Below are 13253 nucleotides of genomic sequence, written 5' to 3'. Positions count from 1 at the left end.
ATGTAGTATATTGTCAACTACAAGATGTAGCCATAAACCCAGAGCCACAGGGAATTTGGGGGAGTCCCAAGCTGGGTGCCGGGCTTGGGTGGAACCGTGCAAAGGCCTTACCCTGCTTTCACTCTGCCATCCTTGCTGGGAGGCTGACCTCCCTCCCTCTGCCCAGGACTCCCAGCCCCAGTGTTTCTAAATCAGGACCAAAGGCAACAAAGTGTAAACTCAACATTCCATTCCTTCTGTAAGAGAACCCTGTGAAAGGCTCTCTTGACAAGGGAAGGGAGGGCAGAGGTACAGGGCTGCCTGCTTTCAGGGCAAATCCTTCCATCTCCCCAGAGAAGAAAACTTTAAAAGGAGGCTGTTTACGGCAATACATCCTCCCCTCAAAGGTGGTCCATGCACATTCGGCTACCAACAGTTTCCCTTTTAAATAAGTTTGGGGAATATTGCATGTTACTGATTCTCAGAGGTTCACGCTTCACATTGACATGTTAAAGGTTCTGAGAAAGAAACCTGTTTATGTTTCATGAAAGATTTCCAAACACTGTGCTGTGCTGCACCACTCAGTCGTGTCCAACTCTTTGTGAGCCATGGACTGTTGCCTGCCAGGCTCCTCTGTCCATGGGGATTCTCCAGACAAGAATACTGGAGTAGGTTGCCATGCCCTCCTCCAGGGGATCTTCCGAAACCAGGGATCAAACCCAGGTCTCCCAAACTGCAGGTGGATTCTTTACTGTCTGAGCCACCAGAGAATCCCAAGAATACTAGAGTGGGTAGCCTGTCCCTCCTCCAGGGGATCTTCCCTAGCCAGGAATCTAACCAAGGTCTCCTGCAGCTGAGCTACCTGGAAGCTCTTCCAAAAGCTATTTGACCATACAGGTTTTTTTTTTTTTTTCCTCTTTCATACAATACTTATCAACAATCTGTTCTGAAGAATACAAACTGGGAAATGCAGGTTTAATGGAAAATCGTTGTGACCTTTGGTGTTTGCAAGCCTAGATTGGAATCACTATCCGATCGTTTACTTGCTGTGGGGCCCTGGGGAATGTACTAAACCTCTCAGAACCTCTGTCCTGCAGTCTTTAAAAGGAAGCTCATAATTCCAGCCTCCTAACAGTTTCTGTGGAAAATTCTGAAAGAGATGGGAATACCAGACCACCTGACCTGCCTCTTGAGAAACCTATATGCAGGTCAGGAAGCAACAGTTAGAACTGGACATGGAACAACAGACTGGTTCCAAATAGGAAAAGGAGTACGTCAAGGCTGTATATTGTCACCTTGCTTATTTCTATGCAGAGTACATCATGAGAAATGCCGGGCTGGAAGAAGCACAAGCTGGAGTCCAGATTGCTGGGAGAAATATCAATCACCTCAGATATGCAGATAACATCACCCTGATGGCAGAAAGTGAAGAAGAACTAAAGAGCCTCTTGAGGAAAGTGAAAGAGGAGAGTGAAAAAGTTGACCTAAAGCTCAACATTCAGAAAACTAAGATCATGGCATCTGGTCCCATCACTTCATGGGAAATAGATTGCGAAACAGTGGAAACAGTGTCAGACTTCATTTTGGGGGGCTCCAAAATCACTGCAGATGGTGATTGCAGCCATGAAATTAAAAGACACTTACTCCGTGGAAGGAAAGTTATGACCAACCTAGCATATTAAAAAGCAGAGATATCACTTTACCAACAAAGGTCCATCTAGTCAAGGCTATGGTTTTTCCAGTGGTCATGTATGGATGTGAGAGTTGGACTGTGAAGAAAGCTGAGCGCCGAAGAATTGATGCTTTTGAACTGTGGTGTTGGAGAAGACTCTTGAGAGTCCCTTGGACTGCAAGGAGATCCAACCAGTTCATTCTAAAGGAGATCAGTCCTGGGTGTTCATTGGAAGGACTGATGCTAAAGCTGAAACTCCAATGCTTTGGCCACCTCATGCAAAGAATTGACTCATTGGAAAAGACCCTGATGCTGGGAGGGATTGGGGACAGGAGGAGAATGGGAGGACAGAGGATGAGATGGCTGAATAGCATCACCGACTCAATGGACATGAGTTTGGGTAAACTCCAGGAGTTGGTGATGGACAGGGAGGCCTGACATGCTGCGATTCATGGGGTCTCAAACAGCTGGACATGATTGGGCAACAGAACTGAACTGATTGATCCTATGGGAATGAAATAAATGAAGGTATTGCTTGACACCTTATGGGAGTCTGGTGAATGGCAGTTGCCATTTATAAAAATGATCCTTTGTGGAGTGGAGACTGAGAGGCATTTTCCAGATCCCCCTTTCAGAATAAAGGCAGGAATTGTTTCTCCAGCTGCTGAGAAGGCTGCTGGGAGACAGCCCTCCACTCTCAGCCCTCTTCAGCAATGCTCTTGGCTGAAGAGAGCAGGACAATGACGTGCCCTCTTAGGGCAGCAGTGGAGCGGCTGTGAACACCGAGCTCTGACCCTCTCAACCTCTTTGTGAGGGCTGCCTGAGCTTCAGAGCTTCCCATGGGCTGGCTACAGCCACCAGCTGAGACCACCCTACAGCCCACCTTCTCACCCTCCCTGAGGCCCACTTGTCTCCTCCCTTCCCCCTCTGTTCCCCTTCTCTCTCTTCTACAGGTGCTAATCCAAGAGCACTCCCTAATAAAGCTCTCAGTTCAGTTCAGTTCAGTCGCTCAGTCGTATCCGACTCTTTGCAACCCCATGAATTGCAGCACGCCAGGCCTCCCTGTCCATCACCATCTCCTGGAGTTCACTCAGAGTCGTGTCCATCGAGTCAGTGATGCTATCCAGCCATCTCATCCTCAGTCATCCCCTTCTCCTCCTGCCCCAATCCCTCCCAGCATCAAAGTCTTCTCCAATGAGTCAACTCTTTGCATGAGGTGGCCTAAGTACTGGAGTTTCAGCTTTAGCATCATTCCTTCCAAAGAAATCCCAGGGCTGATCTCCTTTAGAATGGACTGGTTGGATCTCCTTGCAGTCCAAGGGACTCTCAAGAGTCTTCTCCAACACCACAGTTCAAAAGCATCAATTCTTTGGCGCTCAGCCTTCTTCACAGTCCAACTCTCACATCCATACATGACCACTGGAAAAACCGTAGCCTTGACTAGACGGACCTTAGTCGGCAATGTAATGTCTCTGCTTTTGAATATGCTATCTAGGTTGCTTATAACTTTTCTTCCAAGGAGTACGCATCTTTTAATTTCATGGCTGCAATCACCATCTGCAGTGATTTTGGAGACCCAATAAATAAAGTCTGACACTGTTTCCACTGTTTCCCCATCTATTTCCCATGGAGTGATGGGACCGGATGCCATGATCTTCGTTTTTTGAATGTTGAGCTTTAAGCCAACTTTTTCACTCTCCTCTTTCACTTTCATCAACAGGCTTTTTAGTTCCTCTTCGCTTTCTGCCATAAGGGTGGTGTCATCTGCATATCTGAGGTTATTGATATTTCTCCCATCAATCTTGATTCCAGCTTGTGTTTCTTCCAGCCCAGCGTTTCTCAGGATGTACTCTGCATAGAAGTTAAATAAGCAGGGTGACAATATACAGCCTTGACATACTCCTTTTCCTATTTGGAACCAGTCTGTTGTTCCATGTCCAGTTCTAACTGTTGCTTCCTGGCCTGCATACAGACTTCTCAAGAGGCAGGTCAGGTGGTCTGGTATTCCCATCTCTCTCAGAATTTTCCACAGTTTATTGTGATCGAGCACAACAAATTTCCACTTGAGAGTCAGCCTCCTGAGGACCCAGTCAACACCACTGTGATTCTAACAGCCCACCTTCCGTCAGGACTTGGATGGCAGGAAAGAGAGACAGCAGGGCTCCAAAAGCCTCAGCAAGAGCTAGATTTATGCATCTAATAAAGTAGGCATTCCCCAAAGAAATGCCTCCAGTGCCAGGCAGACGTCCCCCGTGGCTGTCTCTGGCAGGTTCCCCCAGGCCTCAGGCTTGCAACAGGGTGGCCCATCAGCGGCACCCAGGCAGCTTGACAACCACAAGGCTCGTCAGGTTCACCCCAGACTGTCTTCGGAGGCAGCTTGGGATGACACTGGGAATCAATATCTGGAACCAACCCTCCAAATGATGCTGATGCAGGCCACCCCTGGCCCACTGTTGGAGAATCAACGCTGTAGACTCTTCTCTTTTAGCCGTGGCAGGTCAGGTGCGCATGCGTGCTCAGCTGCTCGGTGTCTGACTTTTTTGACTCCACGGACTGCAGCCCGCCAGGCTCCTCTGTCCATGGGATTTCCCAGGTAAGAACACTGGAGTGGGTTGCCGTTTCCTTCTCCAGGGGGTCTTCCCAACTCAGGGATCAAACCCAAGTCTGCTGTGTCTCTTGCGTTGTAGGCAGATTCTTAACTGCTGAGCCACTGGGGAAGGCCTGGATAACCTCTGTCCTAACTGCTCAGCTCCACTGTTGTGGCATGAAAGAAGCCACAGATAAGAGGTCAGATAAAAGAGATGGGTGGACTGCAAGAAAACTTCATTTCTGGAAGCAGGCTACAGGTGACTTGAGGCCGCAGGCCACGCTTTGGCAACCCTCACCCTGACTCTTATTTTTCAAGGCATGATCCCAGGGTCTTCAACTTCACCTTGAACCCTGCTAGACGATGCTGATTCCCAGGCCCAGGTGCAGAATCACTGAATCAGAATCTGCAGTTTAACAAGCTGGGCAGGTGATTTCTAGTATGAGTTTGAGAAGCAATACTATGTAGTGTCCACTGGAGCAAGGTCCTATCTCCACAGGCTAGTTAGCTTCTCTCTGTTCTGTGATTACAGAGGAAGGATGGGCACCTTCCCAATCTGTGCTAGCTACCAAAGTGGCTCATAAAGCAGGTCAGCTCAAGGGCCTCTTTCCTGGGCAAATCAAGTAAACTCTGACTTTCTCACCAGAGGCCAGTGGTTAATGAACATGAAACACACACATTTGTAAAAAGATATAATCAAGCTGACACTAGGTGGTCGGGGAAGAAACCTTTGTATCTTTGAGGAGGAAGTAGAGTAAAAGAGATCGTCTGGATTGTCAGGCACAAGGCTCATCTTCCTGACTCATGCAGTCCTGTTTTTCTGGTAGAGACTTTGCAATATTGCATTAGTCAAATGATTCTCCAACATCATTGAAATGACACAAAATGTCTGCTTGTGTCTGATCTGAGCATGAGGCTGAAAGCACATCAGTGCCAGCCCATCTGTTTCTCTGGAGAGTAGATCCAGATTTAATTCTGTTAGCAATAAACAGGCTTGGGCTTCCCTAGCGGCTAAGTGGTAAAGAGTCTGCCTGACAATACAGGAGACACAAGTTCGATCCCCGGTCCGGGAAGATCCTACGTGCTGCAGATCAACTAAGCCTACCACCCCGACTACCAAGCCTGTGCTGTGGAGCCTGGGAGTCGTGTCTGCTGAGCCCGCATGCCTAGAGCCATGCTCCACACCAAGAGAAGCCACCGCAATGAGAAGCCCCCCTGCATCGCAGCTAGAGGTTAGACCCCACTCACCACAACTGGAGAAAAGCCTGCCCTGCAACAAAAACCCAGCATAGCTGAAATTAAAAATTAAAATAAAATTATTTTTAAAAGGTTTTAAAAATAAATAGCAGGCTCATTTGGCAGGATGGCCCTGGTAAGTACATAGAAAAGGCCTATGTACCAGAAACCCTGTCCTCACAAGGGGCAGCACCAACATAAGGGCAGGGACGCTTGCCCTGCCCTCCACCCACGCCTTGACAAATGCTTTCTTGGATGAACTTAGCCGCTCCATCTTCTAAAGCAGTGATTGGCAAACTTTTTTTGTAAAGGGACAGCCTAACTATTTACAGCCTAATAGTAAACATGTTAGGCTTTGTCAGCTTTACGGTATCCACACTCAGCTCTGCGCTGCAGCACAAAACCAACCATAAACAGTGTAAAGTAATGAAGGAAGTTTGTTAATAAAACTTTATTTACAAAGAAAGCAGTGAGTGGGATTTGACCTAAGGATTTCAGTTCACTGAATCCTGCTCTAGAGTGTCTAGACCACTGCTCCTCAAATTTTAAAGTGCATAGAAATCCCAGGGTGTCTTGGTAAAATGCACATTCTTGTTCAGTAGGTGAGGCCTGAGTTTCTACATTTTTAACCAACTCTCAGATGGGAATGATGGTGGTGATCTAGGACCATGTTTTGAACAGCAGGGATTGAGTTTAGACCAGAAGTTCTCGACCGTGGATGCACCCTGGAATTATTGCAAGAAAAACAGGGCATGAGAGGATGGTCATGTCCCAGGTCTCAGGCAGGTTTGTGGGACGGGCCACCAAGTGAGGCTCCTTGGCTTCACGAAGGAAAGAATTTAAGAGTTAGCCATAGCAAAGTGAAAGCAGGTTTAATTAGAGAGATACACATTCCACAGACACAATGCTGTCCATCCCAGAAAGTGAGAGTGGCCCCCAAATATGGGGTGTTTGGTTTATATGAGCTGGGTAATGTCAGCGGTTCATGAGTGGATTATTCCAACTATTCTGGAGAAGGGGTGGGAATTTCCAAGAACTGAGCCAGCAACCACTGTTTGGTCTTCTATGGCTAGCCTCAAAACTGTCATGGCCCCTGCGGGTGTGTCATTTAGCTGATGGATCAGTATGATAATGAGTACAACGAGGCTTAAGGTTTATATGAAGTGAATCTTTCACCATCTTGGACCTAGTTGGTTCTAACCAGTTTATGTCGTGCCCTCAACAGCTATGCCATTCTTTTGAAGGTTGTGCCCTATCCCCTTCCTATTTCAGAATCACCTGGAGAGCTTTAAAAATACCAGTGCCCAAGAGGAATGATACCAAAATCTGATTCCCACCTTTACCCTCTGAAGTTCTGGTTTCATTGGTCTGAGCATCTTTATTTAAAGCTCCCAGGTGATTCTGACATGCAGCTAAAATTAAAAATCATTGGTAGGATAGAATCTAGAATTTGGGGCATTCGTGTCAACTGTTTGGTAGAGGAAGAGATATTCACCCAGCAGACACTTCCTGAGAAGTTAGAATGTCCCAGGGAAGGTCATCTGTTGAGTGTGGGAAATACAAGTCAAATGGAGGACTTGAAGAGAATTGCAAAAATTCAGAACAGGCTCAGAACACTAGGAGAAGAGGCAGAGCCAGGGACAAAGGGATTCCCCAGTGCTGTAAAGGGCCCACTGCAGTTAGAGAAAATTTTCAACTGAATAAAAGGAAGAATTTGCTGACAGTAAAACTGCCAAAGTTGTCATTGGCTCCCACTGGAAATGGCAAACTCCCCATCTCTGGATGATTTCAACCACTGGTGACCTCAGCACTTTTCATGCACAAAACCTATGTATCAAGAACAGCCAAGCAGGGTGTTTCCAGTCATTTTGGCTATTAAGAGTTACCAGTAATTTTGGCTATTAAGAGTTAAACTGCCAACTTTTGCGAACGAATGACTTTAAAATTGCATACTTTAGAATAAAATCAAGTCTGTCTCTGTAACAGCATCCCTCTTAACTGTTTGCATTATGTATTCTCTTTGAGTGGAATAAAAGGTGTGGCAAAAGCGGGTGCCAGGAATTGCATACAGCCCACCAGCTCTTGATGCTGGGAAAGACTGAAGGCAGGAGGAGAAGGGGACGACAGAGGATGAGACGGTTGGGTGTTATCACCGACTTGATGGACATGGGTTTGAGCAAACTCTGGGAGCTGGTGACAGACAGGGAAGCCTGGCGTGCTGCATGCAGTCCATGGGGTCGCATAGAGTTGGACACGACTGAGTAACTGAACTGAACACCAACTCTTATCTCATTAGCAGAGGCGGTGTATCTCACACAAAACGAGGGCTTTGAACTGCCGAGACAGACAGTGCTGTGGTAGAGGGAAATCCAAGAACTGAATTCGAAGCGGGGACAATGAAGTAGCAGTAGTTAAAACTCCTTCTATGTCTGATAGTTGGTGATTCTAAGAAAACACCTGTGCTTCTGTTTGTTCTTTTGGTTTGAAAGTAAAAGCTCCCCTTAAGAGGAAGAATGAGTCACTACATAAATTATTCAGGGCTTGGAGTCCTTTAGAGAATTGCTCTCTGGTCTTTGATTGAGACAGGGATCTTCTTCCACAGCCCAAGTCTGGGTGGAGAGAAAGGCCATGCATGGATAATTAGGCCATAGGTAACAAGGCCTTCTCCATCCTGTATCTTTATGATTGTCAAAAGGATCACCTTGTGCATGGACTTATTTTCCTTAAAGGCCAGAATTGTTGCTTGGTCTAGATTAGGTGTTGCTGCAAAAGGATTAATTGCTAGCAAGGTGCAGTGTGACATACCAGTGTGCCCACGTTCACATATCAGCTTTAACATTTTCCAGGCAAATAGATTGCTTTCTGCTCAGTGCCAACGTCATCATCAGTAAAATGAGGATAATGGTACCTGTCTCACAGGGTTAGTAGGAGGACATAATACAGGTGAAGTGCTTAGATTAGCACCTGGCAGATACAAAGGTGAGCACTCAGGCTATGTTAGTTATTATATAATCCCTGCCTTCCGGGAACTAAGAGAAAGATACACTTAAATGGACATACTTCTATAATACATGCAGCCAACAAGTAAGAACATAAAGCAAAAGCAAAATTAGACAGTAGGTATTTTATTACTTTATTACACATAGCTGAGAAAAGAAGCTAAAGGCAAAGGAGAAAAGGAAAGATATACCCATTTGAATGCAGAGTTCCAAGAAATGGCAAGGAGAGATAAGAAGGCCTTCCTCAGTGATCAATGCAAAGAAACAGAGGAAAATAATAGAATGGGAAAGACTAGAGATCTCTTCAGGAAAATTAGAGATACCAAGAGCACATTTCATGTAAAGATGGGCATGATAAAGGACAGAAATAGTATGGACCTAATAGAAGCAGAAGATATTAAGAAGAGGTGGCTAAAATACACAGAAGAACTATACAAAAAAGATCTTCACTACCCAGATAACCACAATGGTGTGATCACTCACCTAGAGCCAGACGTCCTGGAATGTGAAGTCAGGTGTACATCAAGGCTGTATACTGTCACCCTGCTTATTTAATTTATATGCAGAGTACACCATGCAAAATACCAGGCTGGGTGAAGCACAAGCTGGAATCAAGATTGCCGGGAGAAATATCAATAACCTCAGATACACAGATGACACCACCCTAAAGGCAGAAAGTGAAAAAGAACTGAAGAGCTTCTTGACAAAAGTGAAAAAAGAGAGTGAAAAAGTTGGCTTAAAACTCAACATTCAAACAATTAAGTTCATGGCATCTGGTCCCATCACTTCATGGCAAATAGATGGGGAAACAATGGAAACAGTGAGAGACTATTTTTCTGGGCTCCAAAATCTCTGCAGATGGTTACTGCAGCCATGAAATTAAAAGATGCTTGCTCCTTGGAAGAAAAGCTATGACCAACCTAGACAGCATATTAAAAAGCCAAGACATTACTTTACCAACAAAGGTCCATCTAGTCAAAGCTATGTTTTTTTCAGTAGTCATGTATGGATGTGAAAGCTGGACCATAAAGAAAGCTGAGTGCTGAAAAATTGATGCTTTTGAACTGTGGTGTTGGAGAAGACTCTTGAGAGTCCCTTGGACTGCAAGGAGAGCCAACCAGTTCATCCTAAAGGAAATCAGTCCTGAATATTCATTGGAAGGACTGATGCTGAAGCTGAAACACTTTGGCCACCTGATGTGACAAACTGACTCATTGGAAAAGACCCTGATGCTGGGGAAGATTGAAGGCAGGAGGAGAAGGGGATGACAGAGGATGAGATGAGATGGTTGGATGGCATCACTGACTTGATGGACATGAGTCTGAGTAAGCTCTGGGAGTTGGTGATGGACGGAGAAGCCTGGTGTGCTGCAGTCCATGGGGTTGCAAAGAGTCGGATACGACTGAGCAACTGAACTGAACTGATTTTATTACTTTAATAGATTCAACTTGCTTTTTTGAATTAAGCACCAACTCTTTTGCTTGGGATCAAGGTCCATTATGATCTGATGCCAGTGTTTCTACACAGGTGACACATTCTTCCTCATTAAGAAAATAACCTATAGTAGAACCAAGCCAGACCATTAACTCGGACCTAATGGGCTCTGTCCTTTCTTACCTCTAAAAACTCATTCATGGTATTTACAAAACTTGTGTGTAATATAGTTTTTACTTACCTTAATTAGTCAGTATCTTCCCACTGAGAGAGCTGATTCTTAGATAGGTTAATAAGGAGTCCAGAGCCCTCGAGAAAGAGGTCCAGGGCTCTCAAGGAGGAGAAAAGTATAAATGTTCCATAGTCTTAGTCACATAAGACTTTTATTTAAGCCCAGAGCTATTTTCTTTAAGTTATTAGTTACTATATATTCTTTAAGCTATACCTTTTTATTTTCTTTAAGCCCAGAGCTGATGATCACACAGCAAAACAATTCATCTCAAACTCTGTACTAAGGATCATATAACAACAAGGTATACTAATCAGGTTATCTTAGGTGGAGTGGGTCTTGTAAGACTTTTTTCTATTGCCAGTTCTAACCTTGTTAATTTAAGAAGTGTGTTCTGGGAGTGAGTCTGGTAAAAGTATATAAGACCCTGCTAAGACCAGGGCACGCTCCATCCCCCTTCTGATGTCCATGTCAGATGCTTTCTCTTTTATACTTTAATAAAACTCTGCTACACAAAAGCTCTTGGGTCATCCAGCCTGGTCCCTGGTACCAAAGCTAAATCTTCTTCTTTGGAGATCACGAATCTGACATCATTCACCATAAGCTACTACCACCGTTCACTGTCCAGGCCAAATGACTTTGTCCGTGAAGACTTCCTCTATAATCCCAGCAGATGGACGGAATGTATTTATCCCTTTCTGTGGAGTCAACGCTTCATGCCTGTGGAGGCATACCATATTCATCATACACTCCCTTGGTTTAGAGTTATTTTTATGAAACCCACCAGGTTTAAGTACCTTGAGAGACAGAAATTGCTCCTTATTCGTCTTTACATCCGTCCTCTGACCTGACCCCGGCACTGGCACTTGCACAATGCAGACTGTGGTGCCTGATACACTGCAGGCATTTGGCAGATGCGGGCTGGGTCCATGAACCTCTGGGATGTAAGAAAGCATAAGGGTGAAGATGGGGGAGAACTCCTCATGTAGCCCAAGTTGTTGTTCAGTCGCTAAGTGGTGTCTGATTTTTTGCCACCGCATGAACTGCAGCACACTAGGCTTCCCTGTCCTTCACTACCTCCCGGAGCTTGCTCAAACTCATGTCCATTGAGTTGGTGATGCCATCCAACCATCTCAGCCTCTGTTGTCCCCTTCTCCTCTTGCCCTCAATCCCTCCCAGCATCAGGTCTTTTCCAAAGAGTCAGCTGTTCGCATCAAGTGGCCAAAGCATTGGAGTTTCAGCTTCAGCATCAGTCCTTCCAATGAATGTTCAGGGTTGACTTCCTTTAGGATGGACTGATCTGATCTCCTTGCTGTCCAAGGGACTCTCAAGAGTCTTATCTGGCACCACAATTCAAAAGCATCAATTCTTAGGCGCTCAGTCTTCTTTATGGTCCATTAAGAACCCCATGAATACAATGTAGCCCAAGTGGCAAAGCAAAAAGTAGATGCCGATAACCCAGGAGGTGCAACCACTTACTAAAATTCAATGTCTGAGAACAAATTCTTGCATATATCAGGAGCTAGCCACACTCACACCCTCTTCTGAAAGAACTGTCCCCACACTCAGAACCCCTAGAGAAATGATGGATGAGTCAATTGTGTTGTTCTGTCGGAGTTCATCTTCTAGCCTGAGTTAATTGAAAGAGGGCAGTCAGTTCATGGAAAGCCTCCTTCATAGAAACCTAAAAACTCAAGAGATAAGGCTCAGCTAATGGCTCTCCCAATCGAGCATGTCAGGTTGGGATTTGGAGTATTTAACCAAGAACTATAAATAGCAGAGCTGCTGTAATAATGACACAGCTGTATTTATTGAGCATGTACTATGTGTCATGACTATTCAGAGTATTTAAAGAACATTATCTTATTTACTCCTCACAATACCTTTGAAGTTGAGGCTGTTACTCAGTTCAGTTCACTTCACTCACTCAGTCGTGTCCAACTCTTTGTGACCCCATGAATTGCAGCACGCCAGGCCTCCCTGTCCATCACCAACTACCGGAGTTCACTCAAACTCATGTCCATCGAGTCAGTGATGCCATCCAGCCATCTCATCCTCTGTCGTCCCCTTCTCCTCCTGCCCACAATCCCTCCCAGCATCAGAGTTTTTTCCAATGAGTCAACTCTTCGCATCAGGTGGCCTAAGTATTGGAGTTTCAGCTTTAGCATCATTCCTTCCAAAGAAATCCCAGGGCTGATCTCCTTTAGGATGGACTGGTTGGATCTCCTTGCAGTCCAAGGGACTCTCAAGAGTCTTCTCCAACACCACAGTTCAAAAGCATCAATTCTTCAGCGCTCAGCTTTCTTCACAATCCAACTCTCACATCCATACAAGACCACTGGAAATAGCCTACATGGCCTTCACTAGACGGACCTTTGTTGGCAAAGTAGTGTCTCTGCTTTCAAATATGCTATCTAGGTTGGTCATAACTTTCCTTCCAAGGAGCAAGCATCTTTTAATTTCATGGCTGCAATCACCATCCACAGTGATTTGGGAGCCCAAAAAAATAAAGTCTGACACTGTTTCCACTGTTTCCCCATCTATTTCCCATGAAGTGATGGGACCAGATGCCATGATCTTCGTTTTCTGAATGTTGAGCTTTAAGCAAACTTTTTCACTCTCCTCTTTCACTTTCATCAAGAGGCTTTTTAGTTCCTCTTCACTTTCTGCCATCAGGGTGGTGTCATCTGCATATCTGAGGTTATTGATATTTCTCCCTGCAATCTTGATTCCAGCTTGTGCTTCTTCCAGCCCAGCATTTCTCATGATGTACTCTGCATAGAAGTTGAATAAATAGGGTGACAATATACAGCCTTGACTTACTCCTTTTCCTATTTGGAACCAGTCTGTTGTTCCATGTCCAGTTCTAACTGTTGCTTCCTGACCTGCATATAGGTTTCTCAAGAGGCAGGTCAGGTGGTCTGGTATTCCCATCTCTTTCAGAATTTTCCACAGTTTATTGTGATCCACACAGTCAAAGGCTTTGGTATAGTCAATAAAGCAGAAATAGATGTTTCTCTGGAACTCTCTTGCTTTTTTGATGGTCCAGCAGATGTTCCCAATTTGATCTCTGGTTCCTCTGCCTTTTCTAAAATCAGCTTGAACATCTGGAAGTTC

Source organism: Ovis canadensis, chromosome 11 (assembly GCF_042477335.2).
Source record: "Ovis canadensis isolate MfBH-ARS-UI-01 breed Bighorn chromosome 11, ARS-UI_OviCan_v2, whole genome shotgun sequence".
NCBI classification, from domain to species: Eukaryota; Metazoa; Chordata; class Mammalia; order Artiodactyla; family Bovidae; genus Ovis; species Ovis canadensis.
This window is presented reverse-complemented; position numbering follows the sequence as displayed.